The sequence below is a fragment of the Moschus berezovskii genome, chromosome 5, assembly GCF_049115385.1.
Source record: "Moschus berezovskii isolate FMDL1 chromosome 5, NW_MosBer_1.0, whole genome shotgun sequence".
Lineage (NCBI taxonomy): Eukaryota > Metazoa > Chordata > Mammalia > Artiodactyla > Moschidae > Moschus > Moschus berezovskii.
Window position 1 is genome coordinate 80649851 of NC_142464.1, and position 11471 is coordinate 80661321.

Genomic DNA, 11471 nt, shown 5'->3' on the forward strand with positions numbered 1-11471 from the left:
TTCATCTCTCCAATTACTTTCATTTGTATTTACAAATATTTCCAACCTCTGATTTACTCCTTACCATTAATAGATGGAAAAGTGGAAACAGTGACATATTTTATTTTCCCGGGCTCCAAAATCAGAACAGACAGTGACTGCAGCCATGAAATTAAAAGATGTTTGCTCCTTGGAAGAAAAGCCATGACAAACCTAACAGCATATTAAAAAGCAGAGATGTCACTTTGTTGACAAAGGTTCGTACAGTCAAAGCTATGGTTTTTCCAGTAGTCATGTAAGGATGTGAGAGTTGGACCATAAAGAAGTCTGAGTGCCAAAGAATTGATGCCTTCAAATTGTGCTGCTGGAGAAGACTCTTGAGAGTCCCTTGGAGAACAAGGAGACCAAACCAGTCAATTCTAAAGGAAATCAACCCTGAATATTCACTGGAAGGGCTGATGCTGAAGCTCCAATAGCTTGGCCATCTGATGGGAAGAACTGACTCATCTGAAATGACCCTGATGCTGGGAAAGATTGAATGCAAAAGGAGAAGGTGGCAGAAGATGAGATAGTTAGATAGCATCTCTGACTCATTAATAGCAAATTAATAGCACACTAATTTGAGCAAATTCCAGGAGATAGCGAAGGACAGGGAAGCCTGGCGTGCTGCAGTCCATGGGGTCACAAGGAATCAGACACAGCTTAGTGACTGAACAATCACATTACTTTCAACATCAGATGCAATTTATGTGCATCCTCACATGGTCTCTTTGCCACTTGTCACTTAAAAAATCTGGCCCCTGCCACCATTGCCTCTGCTCCAAGCACTGCTGAAGTAACATCCTTTTAAGTGGAAGACTGGAGGCTAGTGTGACTTCCATCATAGAAGCTCTTACAGACTTACAGAGGCTCTGGGCTGTGAAGCATGGGATACAAATTTCCCATTGGATGTCCAATGGGGTCAAGTAACACAACAAATTTGGGGCAAATTTTGACCGATGAGAGTCATAAGGAGGAAATCAACAGATAAATTCACTTCTTTCTCACAAAGAACTGCTTCAACATGCAGGGGCTCCAAATGGCCCACCTGGAGACAGCTAATGGGACCATAGTACCAGCTGTTTTCTTTTGAAGCCTGTGGCCAGGGCAGTAATGATCCACCCTCCCTCTCTGCCTCACACACCCTTTTCCCTCACTCCTGCTGTCCAGGGATTGCCCCAGCCTCCCCCCAACCCTGCCCCACAATAAAACATTCACATGAATGCTTTGTCTTGGGCTCTGTTTTTCAGCCAACTCATATCATAAGAGTTCAAATTCTGGAGAAGCAAAATTCTAGAAATTAAAAATATCCTTTCACAATGTCAGCTGGCAATTATTGTGGGTAAATGTTTTTTGCTTTTGCTTTTTTTTTTCCCTGAGATCTCCTGGTGGAGAGGCAATGGTGGGGGGGACAGAGGAAACAGAGAGGAGATAGAAAGTAACTATAATGCTCATCACAGGCCCCCATTTTTGTCTCCAGTTTAAAAAGTAGCTTCACATCTTTGCTATCCACAGATATATGATATTTAGTAATGAACCTAAAATCTAGAAGAGAAAGTCTTCAAGTGAGGTAAGGAGCTAGGTGTGTATATTCTTTTAGGATATCGAGAATACATAAGCAATCACTTCTACTGTAGAGTCTTTGAACTGTTATTAAGTTTAGTGAATAGGGCAGAAACTGTCTCCTCTTTGAGAGGTATATGTTAGCTACCCTCTCTGACCCCAAAGGAGGGAGGAGGTATATTTATAGTTCAGGGCTTCCCTGGTGGCTCAGAGGTTAAAGCATCTGCCTCCAATGCAGGAGACCTGGGTTCGATCCCTGGGTCGAGAAGATCCCCTGGAGAAGGAAACGGTAACCCACTCCAGTATTCTTGCCTGGAGAATCCCATGGACGGAGAAGCCTGGTAGGATACAGTCCACGGGGTCGCAAAGAGTCGGACACGACTGAGCGACGGAACGGAACGGAAAGCAGCTTGAGGCCCTTGGAACTCAGAAATACCAGCCCAGCTGTATTTTTTACCATTAAATTATACACTTTATTATTTTTTTGATGGAGATGTATATTTTTTGGAAGTACAGTTGATTTACAGTGTTGTGCTTGTTTCTGGTGTATAGCAAAATGATTCAGTTATATATATTCTCATTCATATTCTTTTCCATTATGGTTTATTATAGGATATTGAGTATAATTCCCTGTGCTCTACAGTAGGACTTTGTTATCTTTTTATATATGGTAGCTTGTATGTGCTAATCCCTAACTCCTAATTTATCCATCTCCCCCCTTCCCCTTAGGTTACCGTAAGTTTGCTTTCCATATCTGCGAGATTGTTTCTGCTTCATAAATAAGTTCATTTCTGTTGTATTTTAGATTCCACATATAAATGATATGATATGATATTTGTTGTCTGACTTCCTTCACTCCGTATGATTATCTCTAGGTCCACCCATGTTGCTATAAATGGCATTATTTATTCTTTTTATGGCTGAGTAGTATTCCGTTGTATTCTGAGGTGTACACTGTCGGGAGCCGGCATGAGAGACCCCGCCCATGACAAGGTCTTGGCTTGAGGAGCTGGCACGCAAGGCCATCCAGACCTCCGGGGATTTCTCGGGGCTGCCCCATCATCCACTCCTGGGCCTCCATCTTTTCTTCTTCTGATGCTTGGTAGTCCCCTGTGCTTTCTAAGAATTCTGACTCCTGCTCAAATATCCCCCTTGAAGCCTTTGCATGCCAGCAATACAGTCCCTGGGGGTGTATGGGCCCTATAAACAGGCCAGGAATGAAGAAAATATTTTTACACAGAACATCCTAACCCTTCTGGCTCTGTTGGGGTTATAAATGTCAATTTAGAATTTGGAATGCTCACTGCACAAAGTGCCCCTGGCATAAAACTAAATCTGCTAACAATAGGCCTAAACACTCCACAAGCAAAATAGATCCAAAGCCTTTCACGAGTTTAGAAGGGCCCCTTACAGTGAGATCTGGAGGGAGCTCATGAGACTCTTGGCCCTCAAGGTCACATACCAGGGCTTGCTGATATGTCTCCCTGCCCCCTGTCTATGGTGTGCCTGGGAGTACACTAGAAGAAAACATAGAGATAAAGGTTGATAACAAAATGAATGCTGCTGCTGCTAAGTCACTTCAGTCGTGTCCGACTCTGTGTGACCCCAAAGACGGCAGCCCACCAGACTCCCCCATCCCTGGGATTCTCCAGGCAAGAACACTGGAGTGGGTTGCCATTTCCTTCTTCAATGTGTGAAAGTGAAAAGTGAAAGTGAAGTCGCTCAGTCGTATCTGACTCGTAGCGACCCCATGGACTGCAGCCTACCAGGATCCTTCATCTGTGGGATTTTTCAGGCAAGAGTTCTGGAGTGGGTTGACATTGCCTTCTCCGGAAACAAAATGAATAAGCATATAGTATTAGTGTAGAAAATTATCTCTGCAGATGTATGGGGGTAGAGCCCAGAAACAGATACCATGCTACCTAGGGAGTCACAAAGTCTGCCCAGAACTGAGGCTCCCAAGATAAGGCTTGCTAATAGTTTTTACAGTTGACTAACTGATTCACAAATAAAGCCATTTCTCATGCCTTGTGGCCTTGATGTCTTAAGAGCCCATTGTTTAAGAGTTATGCGTAAAGGTACTGACTGTTCTAGAAGATGGTCTATGACTGCATTCCTGGCACAATTTTATCAAGACAATCCCTCCTCCCTTTTTAGTATTGCTGGTTTTAGGGTATATATAAGCACTGATGTAGAAAAATAAAGCAGTCTTGATCCTGCACTCTACCAAGACTCGACTCGCCTGTTTTTCTTTCTTTTCTCACCAATGCTGCTCATCCTGAGGGTATCCCTGGACTCTGCCGAGGCTGGATCCCGGCAGTACACCACATCTTCTTTGTCCATTCTTGGACATTTAGGTTGTTTCTATGTCTTGGCGATTGTAATAGTGCTGCTATTGGGGTACACATATCTTTTTGAATTAAAGTTTTCTCTGGATATATGTCCAGGAGTGGGATCACAGAATCATGTGGCAACTCTATTTTTAGTTTTTTTAAGGAACCTCCATATTATTTTCCATAGTCAGCCCAGTTGTATTAATCATTATTTTTAGTTTTTATATTTTATGATGCTTTGACACTGGGGTGAGGGGCTTGCAGACCCCAGAGGACTGCTTTTCCCAGCGTTAGCTAATTTCTAGAGATGGCAAACAACTTGCCATGAACATACCTTTATATACAAAGCAACCAATCCAGAGACCATACCCCAAAAACTTCCTTTATCAAACTCTCACACCCAAGCCAATATTCCCCCTGCCCCAAATCACTCTAGAGTCAGTACTTATAGCTAGAAACCACTCCTATAGCCCAGGGCCTGAATAAATTATTCAAACTACTCAATCCTAAACTGTTTAATGTGCCCTGCCTTGCTTTTCCTGAAGAGATCACAATAAAAGCTTGTGCCAGCGGTCTCCTGACCCACCCTGGTGCTTCCCTATGTGACCCTGCATAGAATGTTGTGCTGTCTGTTCCCAGACATCAGTAAGTATAAACTTTCTCCTGCATGAAAATCATTTCTGTCTGCATGTCTTACCATACCCGATTAAAAACAACCCCAGGTATACTTTTCAACACACAAGTCTAACAGCACCCCTCCTCAGAGACCTGACTTTCAGCTCCAGGGGCTTCTCCTCCAAGTTTCTAGGTTTTTAGGTTTTTAATAATTTCAAATTCTTTACTTCGTTCCCCTAGTCCTTGGGTAGCCATTGCTTTCCTGCTGCATCCATGATGCTGAGTGCTGCTTCTATCTTTTCAGGTAAAGATTCTTTATATCTAGTCAACAGTTGTTCATATTACATTTTTTGCCATCAAAATAACCCATTGTGTTTTCTGCCTCTTGACTAGACCTTGATGAATACACAGCTTTATGGTTAATCCTGGCACTTCAGTTTGCTTCAGAGCTTAATAATTTATCAATAGCTCATGAGATATTGCCAAGGTTGTGGAGGGGGCGGGTGGTGGTAATGGAATAAACCCAGCCAGTCAAAATTCTGGGAATTCAAAAAGATTCAGATCAACTTACAATATGTTATTCTCAAGAAAATAATGCTAAATTCTTCATAACTGCCAATTCCTCATCTTATGCAGAAATGCTATTCTAAATCTTCACTTTTTACTAGATTGATAATGGAGACATATCAAAGTATCTGTTGTCAATAAAGGTCATGATACATTTCTAATCTTATGAAAATCAAGAGGGTTTCAAAAACACATGTCATTGTTAGTTAGGGCCATTATAACAAAATGCCATAAATTAGGTGGCTTATCAACAAGCATTTAACTCTCATCATTCTGGAGGCTGGAAGTCTGAGATCAAAGTGTCAGCGTGGTCTCATTTCTAGTGAGAGCCCTTACGTGGGTTAGAGACAAGTGACTTCTCCTTGTGTCCTCAGATGATGGAAAGAGAGTAAGCTAGCTGTTCAGTTCAGTTCAGTTGCTCAGTCATGTCTGACTCTTTGCAACCTCATGGACTGCAGCACACCAGGCTTCCCTGTGTAGCCTCTTTTTATAAAGTCAATAATCCCATCATGAGGGTTCTACTCTCATGACCCAATTATCTCCCAAAGGCCCTACCTCCTAATAGAATTGAACGTAAGAATTTTGGGGCGACATAAACATTCAATCCACAAAAACATATACTATAGAGAATGAGATCTTACCCCATGAAAGGACATCCTTAACTCCTAGGATGTAAGAATGACTCAGGATGTAAGCTATTATTGTGATGGTAAGTAGTGAGAAGTTTTGGTGGAGTAGGTGGCAAAGTGCCTGGTTCTAATCCAGCTACACTACTTCACACTAACTTGGTGACCTTGGGAAGAGCATTAACTTCCCTAAATCTCAGTTTTGTTATCCTTCAAATGGGATTATTAATACAACCTATTCCACATCCCTTACCGGCTTACTCAACTCACTATTTATACATCAACTATAGGCAAGATCTTGTGGCAAGATAAACAAAGAGAGGTAAAACATGGTCCCTGACTTCAAGGAATTTACAGTCCAGTATTTTTCTATACTGCAGTCCATGGGGTGGCAGAGTTGGACACGACTTAGGGACTGAACAACAACAACAAATTCTTCTATGCATTCAACAATATGGAACACCTGCTACCAGGCACTGTGCTGGGAACTAAGAATGTGTGTTCAGTCACTGGGTAGTGCCTGACTCTTTGTGACACTTTGGACTGTAGCCCATTAGGCTCCTCTGTCCATGGAATTTTTCAGGCAAGAATACTGGAGTGGGTTGCCACTTCCTCCTCCAGTGGATCTTCCTGACCCAGGGGTAGAACTCACTTTTCCTGTGGCTCCCGCATTGCAGGTGGATTCTTCACCACTGAGCCACTGGGGAAGCCCAGGAGCTAAGAATATAGAGGTGTTTATGGCTCTCTCCTTTAAAGGGTTCACAGTCTGATAGAGAGCTAAAACAAGGCCACAGATGACTAGAACAAGAGGTTAAGTATGTGATTAAATTTGAAAAAAGTCAGTGTGGCAGTTCATAAAAGGGAAGGCCTACACCTAGTTGAGAGGGTCAAGAGAGGCTTTGTGGGTCTGGTGCCATTTGAACTGACCATGAACAAAAGCCTGAAAGAAGGAAAGATGAAGTGGATGATCAGAAAAGTGAGCCTAGGGGACAGTCAGTAAGAGCCTGAAGTAGAGTGGAGTTGGTAGAACTCAGATAGAAGCAATTAATATAAGCGATATGAGATGAACACTGTTTGGAAATCCAGGGGGATAAATATCTAACAGCAGCTGAGTTACTGATAAGGATGCAGAGGTGAATAGGTGGGCATGCCCTCTTTTCCAATGATTAATTAAGACTGGGAAACATTTTAAAAAATTGCCCTAATATGGTGTCTGTTTTTAAATATAGTATAGAAACAGGACACTGGAGGTTCAGTAAAGATCAGTAGGTCAGGCGATAATTGCCGCCAAAGAGACACGGTTTGTAATATTCACAGATCCCAAGAGGAGGGGTCATGCTATGCCACACCACAGAGGGAGATTCAGAGAAGCACCGAGCTCTGTCAGGAGGCAGCGGGGGAGGGAAAAACCATGAGCTAGGATGTTTATTGTAGTTTTCAAAGGAAGGAACAAAATAGGGTAAGCAGGCTTAAGATTGGCTGGCTTGATTACTTTCAGCAGGCATTGGGGCTAGCAGCTATTCCTGGTGAATCAGAGGTAAAGAATCTGCCTGCAGTGCAGAAGACCTGGGTTTGATCCCTGGGTGGAGAAGATCCCCTAAAGAAGGAAATGGCAACCCATCCCAGTATTTTCACCTGAAGAATTCCATGGACAGAGGAGCCTGGCGGGCTAGTCCATGGGGTCACAGTTGGACAAGACTGAGTGACTAACACTGACAGCTATCCCTAGATGTCTGGTACATGGCCTCAAACGATAATGACAGGTGGCCCAGAGTATGAGAACCTGATAAGGAAGGTGATGGGGGTGTGACCCTTCTAGGGTCAGCAAGGCCCCAGATGTCAAACCAAAAGAATACAGAATATAAAGCACACAGTTGATACAGTCTCCTTTAAAATGTGGGAGTTTATTTAGTTTTGTGTCCCTAACATCCACCATGATCCTTCGTGCATAATATGGAGAGATACCATAAAGGTTTGTTAACACCTCCCCTCTTTGGACTCTTAAACTTTTTTGGAGTTGGACAACTCCAATATATGATTGTGTGTCATTTGTGGTGGTCACTAAGGAAGGTTCTCAGACTAAGGTAGGTGTCCCTGAGATGGACACTGCAATGCATGCCCCAATCCCCCTTCAGTGAAGAAGGGCTCACAGCAGACACCTTCTGAGTCTGCTTTTGGGAGACTGTGAACAAGAGTTAAATAAGTGATCATTTTAAAAACTAAAGATACTGTTAAAACCAAAAAATGAATGAATGAGTGCTTACTTCTTCAGTGGTAAAACTACTTTCTAATATAATCAGTGTTCTTTCAATTTCAAGAGACATAAATCTAACTTAAACTTGCTTAAAAAAAATAAAGGGAATTTACTGATAATATGACTGGAAAACTGTCTTCAAGCAAGGCTGGTTCTAAGGAATCAAATGACTTCATCAGAATTCTCTCCATCTTCGCTTGTCTCTCACATATATTTATCTCTATGCATGACCTCATCTTTGTGTGTGTGTGTTTTTTTAACTCAAAATAGCTTCTCTGCGCTTGGGAACCATGGCTTCAAGCTTACTTTATGTTTACGGCTCTCAATTCTGTAAGGAGAGAATGATCTTTTTTCTCTAGAATCCCTATGTAAAATTTCAGAGGAAACTGATGGACCTTTTCATCAGTCAGTATCCAGTCTGGAGACAGAAACCACATTGGCTCTTTGAACGGAGAACAGTTACAAAACAGCAGTTATTAACTTTAGATTAAGAATGGCTAAACAATAAAAGACTAAGGATTATGGGACTTCCCTGGCAGTCCAGTGGTTAGGACTGGCACTTTCATTGTCAGGGGTGCGGTTCAATCCCTGATCAGGGAACTAAGATCCCAAAAGTCTACCAGGCTCCTCTGTCCATGAGATTCTCCAGGCAAGAACACTGGACTGGATTGCCATGCCCTCCTCCAGAGTATCTGCCTGATCCAGGAATCGAACCCAAGTCTCCTGCGGCTCCTGTATTGCAGGCAGATTCTTTACCACTGAGCCACCAGAGATCCTGCATTTTAATCCATTTAAGAGACATTTATTAAGCACCTACTATGAAAAGAGCTCATCCTTACAGGGCTTCCCTAGTAGCTCAGACAGTAAAGCATCTGACTGCAATGCAGGAGACCCGGGTTTGATCCCTGGGTCGGTAAGAACCCCTGGAGAAGGAAATGGCAACCCACTCCAGTATCCTTGCCTGGAAAATCCCATGGACAGAAAAGCCTGGCAGGCTGTACAGTCCATGGTGTCACAAAGAGTCGGACACGACTGAGTGACTAACACACATCCTTACTAGTCCTAACATCTTTGTGGACACAGGCTAAATTAAAAAGTATAAAAATGAAAAGGCAGCTGGAAAAAAGGCTGAGACAAGAAAATGGTACCTTTTTTTAATAGATTAAATGTCCTAAAAGATAGATCTACACCTTCATAGCAAAGTTTTAAAATACTGCTCATGGTCAAATCAGAAAAAGGCAGCGTGACCCCATGGTTCAGAGGATGAATCTTGAGCACAATTGTGGCCATTCAAATCTAGTCTCATTAAAACGGGATATGAGATAGGTAAGCGGATACTTGTATGAAAGCTTTCTTAAATGTAAAATTTGAATAACAATAATACCTACCTCGTAGGACTGGTGGGAAGATTAAATAAGCAAACATCTGTAGAGCTCTTAGAATAGATCCTAACACTGAATAAATAATCAACATGCATGTGTGCTAAGTCGCTTCAGTCGTGTCCAACTCTTTGGGACCCTATGGACTGTAGCCCACCAGGCTTCTCTGTCCCTGGAATTCTCCAGCAAGAATACTGGAGTGAGTTGCCATGTCCTCCTTCAGGGGATCTTCCCAACCCAGGGATCAAAACTGTCTCTTTTGTCTTCTGCATTGGCAGGCAGGTTCCTTACCACTAGCCCCACCTGGGAAGCCCTAGTAATCACTATATGTTAGCTCTTATTATGAAGTTGCTGTTACTAGTTGGATATCAAGTAAATGCGACTTTCTCTCTGTTAACTAATTTGAAATTCCTTTATCTCCAAAATTAAAAAAAAATATATTCTTTGGAAGCATCTAACTGCTATATCTATTTTAGCACTCACAAAAGAGGCCATTCTATAAAAAATAATTTTATTATATTCATTACCTCTGACATTAAAGTAGCCTTTTTATGAACATAAATCATGTATTCCATGGAACCAAATTTAAACAAAACAAAAACTTATATTACTCTATAGCCTATGGAAGAAAATATAAACCTTCCCTTTTTCTTCTTTCTTTAAATGTTTGTGAAATTGTATGAAAATACAAACTCTTTCCTGAAAATGGATCTGTATGTATATCTTGTGAAAAGAAATTTTTTTCACAGAGTACTTTTAGAACTTCTTTTTCACTTCTAAAAGCAAACTGCCTCTGTAAATCCAAAGCTTTATAAAATGACACTAGAGTATTCTGAGCAAGAAATGTACTCCCTCTCTGGCTGAGTCAGAGAAGCCCTTTCCTAATGAGTACTCTGGCACTGATTGTGAACTGCCGAAGCCTTCCTATTCTAACACATTCTGCAATACTAGTGATGAACCAAAATCCGAGGTACCAAGACCCTCAGAGAGTCCTCATCGCAGAATGTTAAGAGGTCAGGGAAGAGAGGGCATGAAAGGAAGGAATTACATTTCTTTTCCTCTCAGGGACAGGGCTATCCTCTCTAGTAACTCTTACAATAGTCAGAGTTAGGGGACTATGTGGAGTATAAAAGAAAAAAGCAAATAGAAACAAAAGAAAATATCTTACAAAGCACATCCATTTAGAATCTATCCTAAGTCATCAAAGCGTGTACACACACACACACACACACAGACACACACACACACTCACTTAGCCTGTGCAGGCTACCATAACAATACCACAGATTGAATGGCTTAAACAACAGAAATTTATTTCTCATAGTTCTGGAGGCTGGGAAGTTTAAGTTCAAGCCAACAGATTCCGTTTTTGGTGAGGAACTACTTCCTGGTTCTTATCCTGCATCCTCCTCACAGAAAAGGCAAGGGAGCCCTCTGGGATCTCTTTTTTAAGGACACTAATCACATTCATGAGAGCTCCACTCTCATGACTGAATGACCTCCCAAGACCTCACTTCCTAATTCCTAGTACCTCCTAGTACTATCACATTGGGGGTTAGAGTTTCAACATATGAATCTGGGGACATAATAAGCATTCAGTCCATTGTACAAACTCATGTACACACACATGCACACACACATACAATGTTCCTAAGCTAGAATTATCAAGCAATACCTTGATTAAATATTTGCTGCAAATATTTGCTGGATTAAATAAAATATGATATGGTATAGTAATAGAGTTTTTGTGTATAAAAAGGTTAAATATTTTAGTACCAACATGGTCCTCATTCCTTCAAATAAAAGTTTAAGAAATATAAAAGATTGGCATTTTCCAATCTGGTATATAATCACACACAGGAAGGTATTAAGTTCAGGGTCTATGAATGCATATTTAGTTGCAATAACATTTTACTACTAAGGATATTCTTACCAAAGATAGAAGCAATAAATAAGTATGAGACAGAGGTGCATCATCTTCCTCATCAAGCTTTGAGGAGGCCTACCATGCTTCCACAGAGTACTCTGATTCCTAAGAGGAAAACATGGGGACAATCACACCTCTCTCTTAGCTTTCTTGAAAGGTTAAATGACATATACTGCAAAAACCAACACA